We start from the raw sequence: 14,994 nt of genomic DNA, 5'->3' as shown, positions 1-14,994 counted from the left end.
TGCTTTATGTTTTTCATTGTTTTCCACTGTATTACCTTTTTGTCTGTCTGCTTTAGTATAATTTCTTTATTTACATGTTCCAAATAAATTAAAATCAATCAATCAAAAATATATTAATAACAATATCAATATTAATAATAATAATTCATATCATTATTATTATTATTAGTAGTAGTAGTATTATCATTATTATTATTATTATTATTAGGAGCAGAAGTAGCAGTAGTAGTACTACGTAGTATGGATGTGGATTATTAAAATGGATTTCACAATGAATTTGAAAATATTTGAATGTTTCTTTAAACTTGAGCTTTTCTGTTGATGTTAAATCTAAAAAAATATGAGAAATTTTTTTTTGGCATAAATTAGATTTTTTAAAAAAGAAGTTATTTTACCTGCTCATAGCATCTAAATGAAATTGAAAGAAAAGTAATTATGATTTTCTAACGTTTAAAAATTCAATTAATGATTTCATTTGAGGGTTTTTACACATGAGGTGACTGGTGATGGAGTTACAGAAATGTTATTTTTGTCTTCAAACTAGACAGTGTAAATATTACTGTTTAAAAATATTGTAATTACAACAATTTTACAGTTGAAATTAAATTGTAAAATGTATTATTTTTTCATTACATCAAGTTCATTACATCTTCACTGTATTTTTTAAGGAATTATTCTGGCAACAATAGCTAGCAGTTTGTTTGTCTTTTTTCCGGTAAAAACGTTTTTGTTTTTCTTTTTTACAGTACACGTCACTGGAATTCGCTCAAATTCATGTATTAAATGAAGTAAATAAACTTAGCTTTAGGTTGCTATTTATTAGTCATAATATGTTTTATTATTACGTTTTTTTCACATTATAACAGTCAAGAAACGTAGTAAATTTGGACAGCAATAGAAACTCTTTGGTTGTGTTCTCATTTTCAGGTTGATAAAAACACAAGATCAAGTATTTATGCATGGAATTACTCTTTTGACTTTTGGTAATATTTGCCTCGGGGCCCTCAGTGAAATTTTCACCCTTTTTAAGGCTGTTAAAGATGCAGCTGAGAATTATTCTCGGGGAGATATTTAGTAAAACAAAGATGGAGTTTTCTTTAGTAAAAGAGGTGCAAACTTTCAGTTTTTCAGATACGTGAGTACGTGTAGACGGGGCCGGAGGAGGATTGTTGTGAGAAGTGATTGTCGATCTGTGATCCTGTAAATTCGTGTAGGAGGCGGCGCGGCGGCGAGGTGAAGGAATCCGACCGACAGCGTTAAACACCAAACTCAAGGAACAAAGTTGTGTGTGGGTTATCTGTCTAGACATATCCGGGCTGGTGGAAGAGAGCCAGGTGACTGGATGTGAGAGATCAAAGTTCTCGTCAGGCGCTCGCGGGATGGAAGTCGAAGCGGGTAGTTAGCGAGACTCAGGATTTGCGTCCATCAACGTAAGCCTGTGCCGCCTTTGTTCTGGGCAGACCTCTGTAAACACGGCCATCTCGCTCCTCCTGCACGCTCCCGTTTGATTCGTATCCACAACACATTGTTTCATCTGTGATGTCTCTCCCGCCTGTGGAACTAAGAGCGCTGAGCTTTAGGAGAGCTTGTCCCGGATAATCAAATCCTTATCTCTGAAGAGGAAAAATGCTGCTGTCTTAAAGGACATGGTGCAAAGGACAAGCATGGCGGCTTAACTTTTATTTCCCTCGCCTCCGCAGTATCTGGCTGCTTTTTTTTTGTTTCTTCCAGTTTTGGTTATTATAGATAAGTTTTTTATTTTTTTATCGCTCTGCTTTCGACGAGACCTGACCGAGTGCCAGCATCACAGAAAGGCTTTTCTTTCCCTCCGTCACCTCGCCTCATTCTTCCTCTCGCTCCCTTTTTCACTCAGCACACAATTCTGTTCCAACCTGCCGTCCGCATGACGGAGCAACCCAGAGATGATGGAAAAGCACTTCGCCCCGGCTGCTGCGTCTGAAAGCCTTTCTGAGTACAGCAGGGATACTCAACTTATGGCCTGTGGACTCAATCTGGCCCCTGATACGGTGCCTGTGGGCCCCCAAACATTTTCTAATTTACAATAAAAATAAAGTGATTCACACTGAGAACCATTGTGAATCAGTGCCATTGGAGGATCCCCCACACCCCCGACAGAGGTCCTAGCTAAGACCCTAATGTCATAAAATCCCCCAAAATGTCCTAAAATCCTAGCAATAATGTAAAATCCTAGAAACGTCCTGAAATCCTAGAAATGTGCTAAAATCCTAAATGTACTAAAATCTGAGAGACGTCATAAAATCCTAGAAACATCCTAAAATCCTTAAAATGTGCTAAAATCCTAGAAACATTATAAAATCCGAGAACTTTCCTTAAATCCTACAGATGTCCTAAAATCTTAAAAATGTCCTCAATTCCAAGAAACATCCTAAAAACCTTTAAAATAACCTAGAAACATCCTGAAATCCAAGAAACACCTTTAAATCTTAGAAATGTGTTCAACTCTAGAAATATCTTTAAATCCTAAAAAGATGTTTGGGGCTGCTGCGACTGGCCCCTGGCCTCCTTTGAAAAATAAAATAAGATAATTTTAAAGAAACCTCCTCTGCAAGGTGCAGGATAGAAACCGGCTGCAGGATGAGAAGAAATCAGAACAGAAGAAATCTGTCGAAAAAAAAAGAGGCGTGAATTTAAAACACCTTTTTCTGGAGGCGATTTCTTTCAAGGTGCACAAAGAGAAGGAGGCCAACAAACTCTGCGCATTAATTCTACTCTGCCGGGCTCGGGGAATCCACGCCGACTGTGTGGGACGGAGAAAATGGAGCTGAGGTGGAGGTGGTGGGGGTAAAAATGAGAACACAGCCTGCCTGACTAAATGATGGTGTTAGGATTATTGGGGACCACCAGTTCAGTGAAGCAGAAAATGGGAATATGCTTGTGAGGGCACACCGGTTTACTTGAGCAGGAACCGCAGGCTCCCTGAGAGACAGACGGGGCGACCTCAGCAAAAACACTCAGAAAACGCCGCCGTACCGCTCCGAAGGCTCTAATTGCAACTAATTGGAATTCACCACGAGCATAAAATGCAGTTCAGCATCTTATTGAATCCCAGATTCATGACAATTTGAGACCTTTTTTTAAAGGGGCTGAATCCAGCAAAGGGTGAGAATTAATCGCCGTCATTATGGGGCCAGTAATGAATTTTTAGTCCTTGTAATGGACTCGTTCTTGCAGCGCGGCGCGTGTTTGTATCCTCGCTCTGGACAAATTCTCTTTTCTACGATACAGAAGAATGAGAAGCTATTAGCCTTCATTAAATAACCAACCACCTAAAGAAATGAGGACGTTCTCAGTTATTCATCCATTTATTCTTTTAAATTAATCATTTCTTCCTTAATTTGTTTTTTTGTGATGATGCGTTTGGTATTTAGAAACTGGTCAGGAAGCACAACAATGAAATTAGAAATAAAAAAACATACTTTATCCTCTTTTGAGACAAGTTACGAACATGTTTTTCAATTATGTACTTCATCTGATAAATAGTAAAAGATGAAATTGAAAATCATTATTTCTATGACTTAAATGATAAAACTGATCCGGCTCTCATATCTGCTCCTAAAATATAAAGCTGGAGCTCAGAGGCGGCTAGCGTAGCTTAGCATAAAGACGAGCTCGCCTGGAAAAATAAATATTTCTTCCTTGACTTGTTATATCATGGTTATATAAATTAATTCTATATTTAAAGTCGTTCATTTGGCAAATTTAAAGGATCATGTTTGTTTTCAAGGTGGACTCGAAAAGGTAGCTACAAAATAAAGACATAATCACTAACTATTCGGGAATTTACAGAAATTATTGGCGTTTAAAGGATAACTTTATGTTTTTTTGTTTGTTTTAAAAATAAAGTCCTCATCCACAATTAAAGTTTTTTCTTTGCAAAAAATCTGAACTCCCTGCTCAATATCCTAAAGTAACCAAACACAATCACACTGATATAAAAATGCCATTAATAAATAAAAATGTATGGAAAATGATTTAATTATGGAATAATAATGTTCACAGCCACAAAATCACACAATTTTGGGACGCATCAACCTTAAATATTCAAATCTGCCTAAAATGTCAAATCACAATTGCGATGCTAATTCTCGTTAGCACGTTAATGGTGATTCCCATTTTGTGTTAGCATTGAGTGCTAGTCATGCTGCTTTATTAGGTTCTGAAATCTGAAGTCATAATTCTGGGACTGGGTCAGGACATGTTTTTATTTATTTTATTTTGGGGTTTTTTCTACTCTTATTTAGGATTTTCATTGTCTTGGGATTAGGATGGAAAACAGGAGTTTTTTGTATTTTTATTTGACTCTGTTTTGAGATTAGAATGGGAGAAAGGACTTTTTAATTTAAATCTAATTTAATTTTATTCTGATATGGGATTAGGACAGGAGAAAGGAGTTTTAATATATATATATATATTTATTTATTTTATTTTTATTTTTTTACTTTGTTTTGGGATTGGGAAGGAAACGGATTTTAGTTCTCTTTTGTTTTAACTGTTTTATGATTGAGACAGGACAGGATTTTTTTTCTACTTTTTCGGCATTAGGATGGGAGACAGGAGTGTTTTTTTTTTTAACTCTGTCTTGAGATTGGGATAAAACAGGACTTTTTATTATTTATTTTATTTTACTCTTTTTTTTTTTGGATTAAGGCGGGAGATGGTTTTTTGTAAACTCTGTCTTGAGATTGGGACGAGACAGGAGATTTTATGGGAGTGGACAGCAGTAAAAGCTCAGTCCTGTGTCGCCCTCTTCTACACATCACAAACAGTGCACATCTTGTCTGAATTACTTTTGAGCGTATGTGAAAATCATCTCGGGTATTTCCCTGCAGCCTCAGTAGCTCTTTGGACAGGAAGTGTCGAGTTTGAACGCCGCTGACGCAAAATCAGCACCTGAAGTGATTTGTACAGAGTTTTGGAGGCGGAGGATGACGGTGCTCCTCAGCTGCATCAGCGGACCGTAGAGACGATGAGACGAGTCGTCTGAGACACAGATGTGACAGTTTTCATCCTGCTCTCCGCTGACGGCTCCAGGCGGCCCCGACTGCTCGCACCGACAGCAGAACGGGAGCCAACTCTTTAGGATTCTGCCCGACTCGAATCCCTCGGCGCTGCGGTCCCTCCGCAATCCCTCAAAGAGCGCCGTGCAGTTACTGACTCTCACATGAAGCTGTCACCACTGATGCATGTTCAGACATGTTGTCTGGTGCACGTGTTAAAAACCTGCACGTGACATGAGCTCCCAGAAATCCTCCTCTGAATGACGTCATGACACCAATTCACTCGTTCACTAAAATCTTCCAGTTTTTTCTTAAATTAGTTCTTAGGAAAGGTCTGAAGAAAAGTCCTTTTCTGGCAACCAGCTCGTCTATCTGCGGGGGGGGGGGTATTTTTGGAGGGACAGAACTTTGGAGCAATGGGAATTTGTTTTTGGATAACTGGCTGTCGAAGAAATGGACTTTCGGTGTAATGGGACATTTGGAGGCTTCAAAGTTTTGGAGGCAGCCTGCATGGTGAGGCCTTTTGCTTTGTTTCACTGGACTTCACTGGAATAACGGGGCTTCAGCATTTTGGGCCGTTGCAACAATGTACACTCTGAGTTAAAACGCACACATATTTTGGGGCTAAAAAGCCACCGGAAACACCAGCCCGTACTCATTCTGAGGTTGTCAAATACCGCCACTTTGTGAGTGCTGTCGACGAAAGATCATGACGGCAAAAGCCACCTTTCACGTCCGCCTGATACGCTGCTGGACGCCGTCGGGTTCAAACGCTGCCAGTAAGGACGTGATATAAGGAGCACAAAGGTCCCTGACAGGCGGGAGGGGCAGAGGAGGGGGCCCGAATGTGTTTTTTTTTTCTACACCTCACCATGTGCCTCCTTCCTCTCATCCTAACCATCCTTGCCAGCATGTGGATTTGTTGGCGTCCCAGCGTTCCCATGTCAACAGCAGGTGCAGAAGGACACCTAGAGCGTAATATGTAGACGCAGAAGTCCAACTTGGTGATGAGAACGTGTTTGGTTTTATGGGAAAGTCTGCAGTCCACATCGTGGCGCCTTTTGCTGTTTCACTGGACTTCTTGCAGTGTTTTGTTATGGGATAACGGTCTATCGGAGACAGCAGCTTTGAACCAGTGGGACATTTTTTGGACTAATGGGGCTTTGAAAATTCAGGCCGTCGGAACAATGTGCAAACCGCGCTCAAACACGCCCTGACTGGGGGCTAAAAATCCACCAGGAACACAGAAATGACTCAAAAAAAAAGTGCTCCGTCGCTCCGTTATCCGTTATACAAGCATTGTTTGTTGTTTTCTTGTTAAACTGGCGTCTGTCCCCTCCTGCTCCTGCTGACAAAGTCCACTCTCATTCTACGGCACATCAGAAACGCTGATACGATACGCATCAACATCATGATGCCAATATCTGCTGGCGACTGAGCTGATGAGATTTTGACCACCCTGTAAGGGCACTCGGGCTCCCTAAAATTACGTGCTCATGCAACCCGTTCTCACACCTCAGAAAGTTAAAGCTTGGCGTGTAAGGTATACCCAACATGTTAAAGGCTGATGTGGACGGTCGGTGCCCGCCCGTCACCATGAGGGCTGGGTTTTATTTGATTTAACTCAAATATTAATGTTATGAATAAAATTTAAGGTCTAACTGCCACTTATGGCAGCTACAAAAACAAAAGGCGTATTTAACCTTTATGTTACTGTACATAATATTTCTATTTACCAGCTGAATTCAGTCATCAATGTTCTCCACATTTCATATTGATTTTACAATCAGAGTCCCTGCTGCTTTTATCCGTCCAATCAAACAGCAGCTTCTGTCCGTGCAGTTCAGGACACGCCACCATAGGGGGCTCAAGTGTGATGTCATCAGCATGTGTTAGGTCACGTGATCTCACGTGATCCGTTTGCATAGGTGAGCCAATAACATCACCACATCCAGCAGGCCTGTTTGATTCTTCTGACACCAGAGAGTCTTCAGCTGCCTCCGTCTCTGAGCTCTGACCCCAGATCAGCTTTAATAACACGCCATGTGTGAGTTTTGAAGTGCAGGTGAGCTGATCCCGGACCAGCGCTAGCGGCGGTGGCTTTGTAATGAGGCGCGGTGGGAGGCGAGTGATGAGGAGTTTTCTCCAGCGAAGGGCCCCGCTGAGGTTACAGAAGCAGCGAGCGGCTGGTAATCAAGAAGTCCAGCCAGAGGCGGTGTCACGCTCGCTGGATTGCTCAATCTCCCCGTGTTATCTTCTCATAACGCGGCTCCTCCTCGGCGCTCAGACTCTCGCTGCAACACACCGGGGAGGATGGGGGAAGTCTGGAAAAAGGCTCTGGGAGGAATCTCCTCATCAGCTGTTTTCTTCTCTATCTTTCAAAGTAATAGTAATTGATATCATTGTTGGGGCCAATGAATAATAAATAAGGAAACCCTGACTAATTCGTCAGGTTGCACTGAATTGGATAACAGCAATTTCTCTGTGGTTTTAGTTGCGTAAAAATGTTTTCTGCATCATGATTTTAAAATTTAAAGCTGAATGGGAGGAGGAAATCAGGCTGGCAGCAGCAGAGACTTCTTTGAAATCACTTCCTAAAAGCCACTTTACAGACTTGCTTCTATGTGATGTCGTCTTTTATGTCAATTTATTTGACTTATATTATTTGTGTTTTATTGTTTGTATTTCCTTTTATTTGTGGTTTTATTGCTTTTGCTGTTTGTATTTCTGTTTTTGGGCCGTTTGCTTTTCTGTTGATTTATTATGTTCTTAATGGAGCATTTTAGTCTCTTATTGTTAATGTTTTTACAACCTCCATTTTCAGGGTTTTGGGGCCATTTACAAATGTAAACTTTTGTTGTGGTTTGGTCTTTCATTCACATGACAAAAGACTTTTGGGGGCCTGAAAACTTTTGAATCTGGGCTCCAGAGTTTAACTTCTTGAAAACGGCGCCCCATCTGTCGCTGTATAAACTGGCAATACGCCTCTGTGAGAACGGCGACGTCACGGCTGCACTTTGCACATGCACGTCTTCTTCTTCTATGGTGTGTCATTACAAAGTTACACTGCCAGCTACTGGCCTGGCATGCACACTACAGTGATTTCAGTTGTTTTTGCAGATGTGTGTACACAAGGATGGTTTTCACAGTGTTATCATATGAATGCAGATTTTTCTAAAAACCAAAGGAAAGACTGGGACACTCATCTAACGTGACCTTAGTTTGGACTCAGCACTTTCATTACTTCTGTTTCCAGCCACAGCAAAAAAAAAAATCAGAAACAAACAAACAAAAAACACTGTAATAAAACCCTGTATGTGACAACAACAGACAAAGTTAGCAACAAGCTAATGAACATAGCAAAGCCTTTAGCAGCTAAACACGGATATTTCCGAGGAGTTCCTGAGTTTCACTGGACTTAATTCTGCAGGTGGACAGAAACACAACTACACGGTTCCTAATGTTTCTCTGCTGAATGTGTAAATAAATGAGTCTTTGCAAAATCAGCCACAACAGGTGCTAATGCATCGATGTGTTTAAGACTTGTGAGATGTCCTAAGAAGCAAAAAACAAAAACAAACAAAAAAAAGGAAAAAAAGAGAAAGGCTTGTTGTTTCTAGCCACAACAAGTTTTCAGAAAATGTGCATATACTGTACTACTGTACACTAAATCAAGTTTTTCAACAATTTTGAAATTCTGCAACCACAAGATGTGCTAAAAGAGTCAAACGTGCACAGTAAATATTAGGCTGACGGGTTCAGTAGTTTGTGAGATTATCTGCAGACAGATAAACACAAACACAGCCAAACACGTGATCGCGGAGATAATGAGGTATGCGACTGTGAGTCCTGGTGGTGAGCTTCACATAAAGGCAGAGTGAATCAAAAAGTGCTTTTCATGCTATGCTTACTGTATATGAGCTTTTATGTGTATTTTTATCTCAGTGTGTGTACTGACAGTCCGCAGTCGTTCAGCATGGACACCGAGCCTCAAATGAAAAGTCTCCAGATAGAAGAAGTCGTCTTTACAGACGCGTCTTTGTACTGCAGACTCATCGAGAACTCCAAATGTCCGTCCGTTCTTTTCAACCTCAATCAATTGCTATTGAAAAGCCTGGAAACTGATCAATGCAAATTGTATTTTGGTGTTATTTTTATTCAGCTGAGTATTCTTGATCTCGGCTTCAAACCGCCGCGTTCCTCCTCGGGGAGCTCACAATGACTCGCGCCCGGGCCAGGAAACCAGGAGCGATTGAGCGGTTTCAATCACACGCATGAAGACTTTTAAAAAAAAAACAAAGCAAGATCAATCAATATCCACCTCTCAAAGTTAACTCACAAAATTTACTCTAATCGAAAACGTCAGTCACCCTCAGACACTGAGTAACCGTCGCTGTAGCTCATCAGCGCCAGAATGCCAACGACCTGAAATCAGACTTCAAACGGGCTGGAAGATAAACCTATAAAGCTAAAGACCGTCTTTGTGTGTCCTGAGAACGCCTCGTGCTCCACATTCCTCTGACCTAATTTCCCTTTTCACACTGTCAATAACTGAACACTGCTGCTGCATCGAAATGAACACTTTAACCACTGCTTCTCGGTAAGAAAGGAAATTCCTGCACTAGTTTGGAAAAGCTCCACGAACTGAAATGAATCCATGCAAATGAGGAGAGGAAAAAAGTAAAAGCAGAGTCACAGCGTGTGCATGAAGAGCTCCACTGGCAGGTCCACCTGTCCGCTGGCGCTCCAACAATCAGCGGTTGGACAGGAATCATGATATCTGCATAATGCTGCCCCTAACAGAGCGCAGTCTTACTAAAGCATGAGGAGAAGTTATGCTACGCTGCAACAAACTGCAGTGAAAATACGGTCAAATTCTGACGTCAATGTACCTTTTTTCCAAACTACAGTAAAACACCGTAAATCTTTTTTTTTTAAAGACAATCACCCTTAAAATAAAGAGTAGGCTGGTCTATGATTTATGGGATTATGCAGCATTTCGCCGCACTAACGTTTGCAGCAAAAATTAAGACTGGAAAATAGGATCCAATGATGAGGTTTTTTCTTTTTTTTCAGGATTGATTAATAACATTCCATTTTTTTAAGATGATTCTTTAAATTTCTTTGAGAAAGATATGTTTTTTTTGTTTAACCTAAGACATGCAAAAATGTATTTTTATATGTTTTCTAACCTTTTTTAATTCAGGGGAGTTATAATTAAAATATATATTTTTTTGTGTATATTTTTTCAAAGAAGATTTGAAGTAAACCAGGCTTCATAAAAAAATATCCTAAAAATTATTAAGCACTGGTTGAATAAACTGACAAATTAATCCATAAAATCTAAATATGGCTAAATTAGGATCTTTGCATCTTTGGCAAAGCCAACATTTTTAGAGAAGGGATTTGTTCTCTGGGAACATTTAGAAGCAACAAATTTCTTGTCCACAAAATGACCCATTTGAGTGTTTCGCCCTCATCAAGAGGGCAAAGAGCGGTACATTTTTTTCAAGTTTTGGCGAAAGCATAGACTGTATTTATGCGTATTTTAGTGTGACGTCACTCATTAGTTTGTGGACTCTTGTTTAAAAATTACAAATAAATTTATATGAGATGATATTTAAGCATGCATGGGCTGCTTTTACACGTTTTTCTATTTTTTTTTGCCAGAAAAACAGAGTATTAAAAATATAATCACGATCATTTTATGTGATCAAACACTTCAAAAATGCGTTTGTTTAAATGATCCCGACTGTCTCGATTCCTGAACCTGCCCTGCTGACACGTCTGTCACAGCACAATCTGACCCGGACAGAAGTTTTTCACTCGTCTGACTGAGTTCTCACTTACCAGAAAGACAGTCGGTTCACGAATCACAGCGGTGAGGGAGCCACAGTCCTCGGACCATCACGTCTCGCCTCTCTGACGGCGAGGTTCAGGTTCGAGTGCCGGCTCGAGCTGCGCTCAGTCTTTAACCGTCCACGCTTAGTCCCCGGTGTCCTCTCAGACGGCAAGTTTGTGGTGGTAATTTCTGTTAAACAAACACACAGAGTCAAATCGTGTCTTTCTGAAAGTTTAACTCTGCAAGTGGACTCACAACAAAGAATGAGCTGAGGGACCAGAGAGAAACCTGAGCACCACTAAAAACTGCAGAGCGGAGGTCAGTTACTTATTATCTTTAAATAGTGTCGTCTGAAGGGGCTGATAGAACAATCTGGGCCATTTTATCTCGTCATGTCTTTTGACATGAGGTGAAGCACTTTCACACACTGACAAAGAGTAAACATCATGTAGAGACACATGAACGTGTCACATCCTGACAAGACTTAAACTGCAAGTTTACTGAACAATGTTTCTGCTCTGCGGGCGCTCATAAAGAGTTTCCATTACACGAGTGTCCACGACCTAAAAGTGTCCATCACATGTAGTCACAAGTGTCAAATCGCATTATGGTTCGTCAATTTTATTTGACAAAATGGAAATTACACATTGGCCTAAAACACAGTGGAATAAAACATATTGTATATATATACAAATATCTTTGCACCAAAGTGCAATTAGTTGAAACCAGGGGCGTGTCTAGGATTTGAGGACATCTGTAAGAAAAAAAATCTGCAAAAACTGAAGGAAGATATCTTCAATTTTATATGTATATATATATATATATAAATAAATAAATTCTTTTTTTTGCCATTTGTTTTACTTTAACTTTTTTGGTAATTTAGAAAAAACCTCTGGCATATTTTTTTTTCCTTTAAAACTTTTGGCGATTTTTGAAATTTTTTGGCAATTTATTTATATATTAAGTTAAAATAAATAAATAGCATAAATAAACAGCACTGCACTGCAACCAAAAAATGTGTTAATAAGTGCTTTAAGACCAGTGACGCTGCAAAGACACAGCATGTCAAAGGCCAAATGATAACAACAACAGGACAATAAATAGTTACTGTTCTCAAAAAATAAATATATAAATAAAATAAAAAATAACTCACTCTAAAAGGGTTACCGCAATTAGAAATAAAAGCTCTGTGCTGGACTTTCACTGCACCTGAAAATAAAGTGTGTTTCTGTTGTTGTTTTCTGGTCCAAACTAAGCTCACATTATGTGTTCCTGATGACGTTTGTTTTTTATTAGAACGCAGCACTCAGACTCACATTTCTCCTCTTTCCTTTTTTGTGTTTCCCGTCAGACTCTGTTGAGGAGTTGATGCATTGTTTCTCTCATCCTCATAAGTGCGTTATGAAATCCAGTTTGGTCTCCTTTCTTTCAGGTGCTGGAGCGTCCCGCACAAAAGAGCGGCCAAAAACATACATCAAGTCCAACGTTTCTTTTTCTCAATTTCTCCTCATGACCGATATGTCTTGGAAAACAGATATGAGGTTGTAGCCAAAAAACAGAATGGCTTCCCAGCAGCGGGCCTATACATCACTGTAAATAATTCAGAGAAGTAAAGCTAGCTTCCTGGGGCCAGTACGCACCCAGGCCAACATGTGCTTCATCTTGCTCACCGCGAAATTCCCCAATGGCACAACATTGACCCGCAGCAGCCGACTTGGGGACACGTTCCAGCAGGAGAACATTACTCCTCATCCTACAAATGTAGTTTTTATTAGGTGCCAAATGTGACAGCCAAATTGGATTTTGTACTTCCCTTGTTCTTTATCTGGTGTAAATTTGAAAAGAGTCAGTTCGAAGAGAAGTTTGGATTGCTTTAGTGTCCGAGTCGAGATGAATCTTCAGTTGTATCTACGTCGGCTTGGATGGAGCCGTCAGCTGGAAATACACTGAGAGGGAATGAGTGGAATAAATGTTTCACCACCGACAGTTTATCTTTTTATCTTTTTCCACGTCTGTGAAATCACAGGTTTCTCTGACTGGCCCGCGGCTTAAGAGACCTGTTTACAGCTCATGTACGGTGGTCCGGAGGGACGAACACGAAACGCTGGACAAAAATAATTAATAAAAATACACGTGAGAAAACATAAACAAAGTAGGAAACACAGTAACTTTTAAAGCAAAAAAAGGCTAATTTTTTCTGAGCAAAGGCGTTATGACAGATTCATCTTTCGGTTCTCTGGTGCCACAGCGTTTTTTTGCAGTTAAGAGTCAATATAAGGTCACATAAGGTCATGAAGTGAGGCCAGGACATTTGTAGGATTTTCAGACATTTCTATTTCAGGATTTTAGGGATGTTTTTAAGATTTTCAGACATTTCTAGGACTTCTGGACATTGTCTGGATTTTAGGACGTTTCTGGGATTTTAGCATGTTTCTGGGGTTTTAGGAAATTTGTAGGACTTTAGAACATTTCTAAGACTTTTGGACATTTCCTGGACTTTAGGATGTTTGTAGGATTTGGGGACATTTCTTAGATAAACACTGGCTGTTGTTGTTCTTATTTTAGATCTTTTTGCTTTTGAAATGTTGGGTTTTCAGTTTTGTTGATGTGTTTGCCTCCTCAGGGCCGCCGTACTTATACCACATACACATACACAAAACAAAAGACAAGACAAAAAAAAGGAGGGAGAAGCTAAACTACACAGTGGGATTGTAAAGACGGAGTAAAAGACAAAAGAAGAGCTGCTGCATCAGGGTTGCCCTTTATTGGCGAGACAGGACCTTTGTCCAACCACATTACCACGAGGACGAGGGCGCCGCAGGGGACCGTTTTGGGGACAGTTTCCACGGCGAAGAATCATTTTTAATTCAGGTGCTCTAACTTATTTTATCGTCTCTCAGGACTGCTGCTGAGTAAACACTTTTAAAATTGAAGGTGAAAAAGCCTCTCAGGTTTTGAACATAAAAAATGCATCAGCCGTGTGAATGTAGAACAGTTTATCACTCCTACAGAAAAACACTGCAGCTTCCAGTCCAGCTCGCCACACCGCTCGCCGGATGCAGTAAACCCGCTTCAGTCTGTTTTGATAGTGCATTAAATTTATTATTGAGGGATTTTTGCATACATAGAAGAAAAACAACCATGTATTTCTTTGTTTATTGTGTTTGTTGCCTGCAAGGCGGAGTAACTATGTTCTCGCTCGGGTTTATCCCTTTGCAGCAGATTTGATCCTTTTCATAGATATAAACTGCCTGCCTCCTATTGATTTTTCAAATAGCAACCTGCGCTGTGGCCTTGCACCAAAAGCCCACACACTGTTTGAATGATGACACTCTTAATACATCAACATGCCCGAGTCAACCGACCTGATGCCAACAATGGCGAGCCTGCTCAGCCGTGTAATAGCGCCTTTTGTGTCTTAGTCTAAACATTGCGGACTGATCGCTGACGCATGCAGGCAGGGCGATGTAGAACGGCCCTGAGTTGAATCACAAAAACACTCGTCTTCCCTTTTAAAAAATGTCTCTTCTGTTCGGTTGAAGTCGGGACAAGTCAATGTGTTTGGACATGTCAACTCATCACCGTGGACTGACCCACGCTCTGCTCCCATTACACAGCTCCTCCAATCTGTCACCCAGAGTTACAGAGCCGAGCCTCAAAACGTGATAAATAGTTATGATGTGGCCACAAGCATCAGATTTCTCTGGTGTCAAAATATATGCTGGTGTGAAATAAAGGATGTCTGTTTCCTTCAGCACCAAGTTGGAATTTATGGGGTTTTGTTTTTTTGAAAACCTACCTGAAAATTTTATCTTCATTAACCTTTAGAGACTGTTTCTCGCATTTTACGTGCTTTGCATTCTTCATTTTTTGATCATTTTGGCTGTATTCATGCATATTGCATAAATTTGGGCAAAAGTGTGTATTTTTGTTTAATTTGTGAATTTCCAGCTCCTACAATAAGTCTAAAATACACTGTGGAAACTAAATAGTTACATTCATACCATTAAGGTCAAAAAATGCTCCTTTGAAACCCATTCAAACTGACATTTTTGATCCCACAGCCATCAAAGCAGAAAAACATGACTTGTATTATTTTTGGGTGTCATTCTG

General features: G+C 40.1%; 1 long non-coding RNA gene across 3 annotated transcripts in view; it reads right to left on the bottom strand.

Moving 5' to 3' along the window:
• LOC148186787 (uncharacterized) overlaps nt 1–14,994 on the bottom strand; it is a 185,366-nt gene that overhangs the window by 81,109 nt on the left and 89,263 nt on the right. For all 3 annotated transcript variants that reach the window (XR_015779130.1, XR_015779131.1, XR_015779129.1), the window contains exon 3: nt 10,890–11,070. This is a non-coding gene — a long non-coding RNA (uncharacterized LOC148186787). The remainder of the gene's footprint in view (nt 1–10,889; nt 11,071–14,994) is intronic.

The sequence above is a fragment of the Plectropomus leopardus genome, chromosome 16 (assembly GCF_026936395.1).
Source record: "Plectropomus leopardus strain MGB_pleo_1.0 chromosome 16, ASM2693639v1, whole genome shotgun sequence".
Classification (NCBI taxonomy): domain Eukaryota; kingdom Metazoa; phylum Chordata; class Actinopteri; order Perciformes; family Serranidae; genus Plectropomus; species Plectropomus leopardus.
The sequence above is the reverse complement of the archived record's forward strand: the minus strand, read 5'-3'. Positions and strand labels throughout refer to the sequence as shown.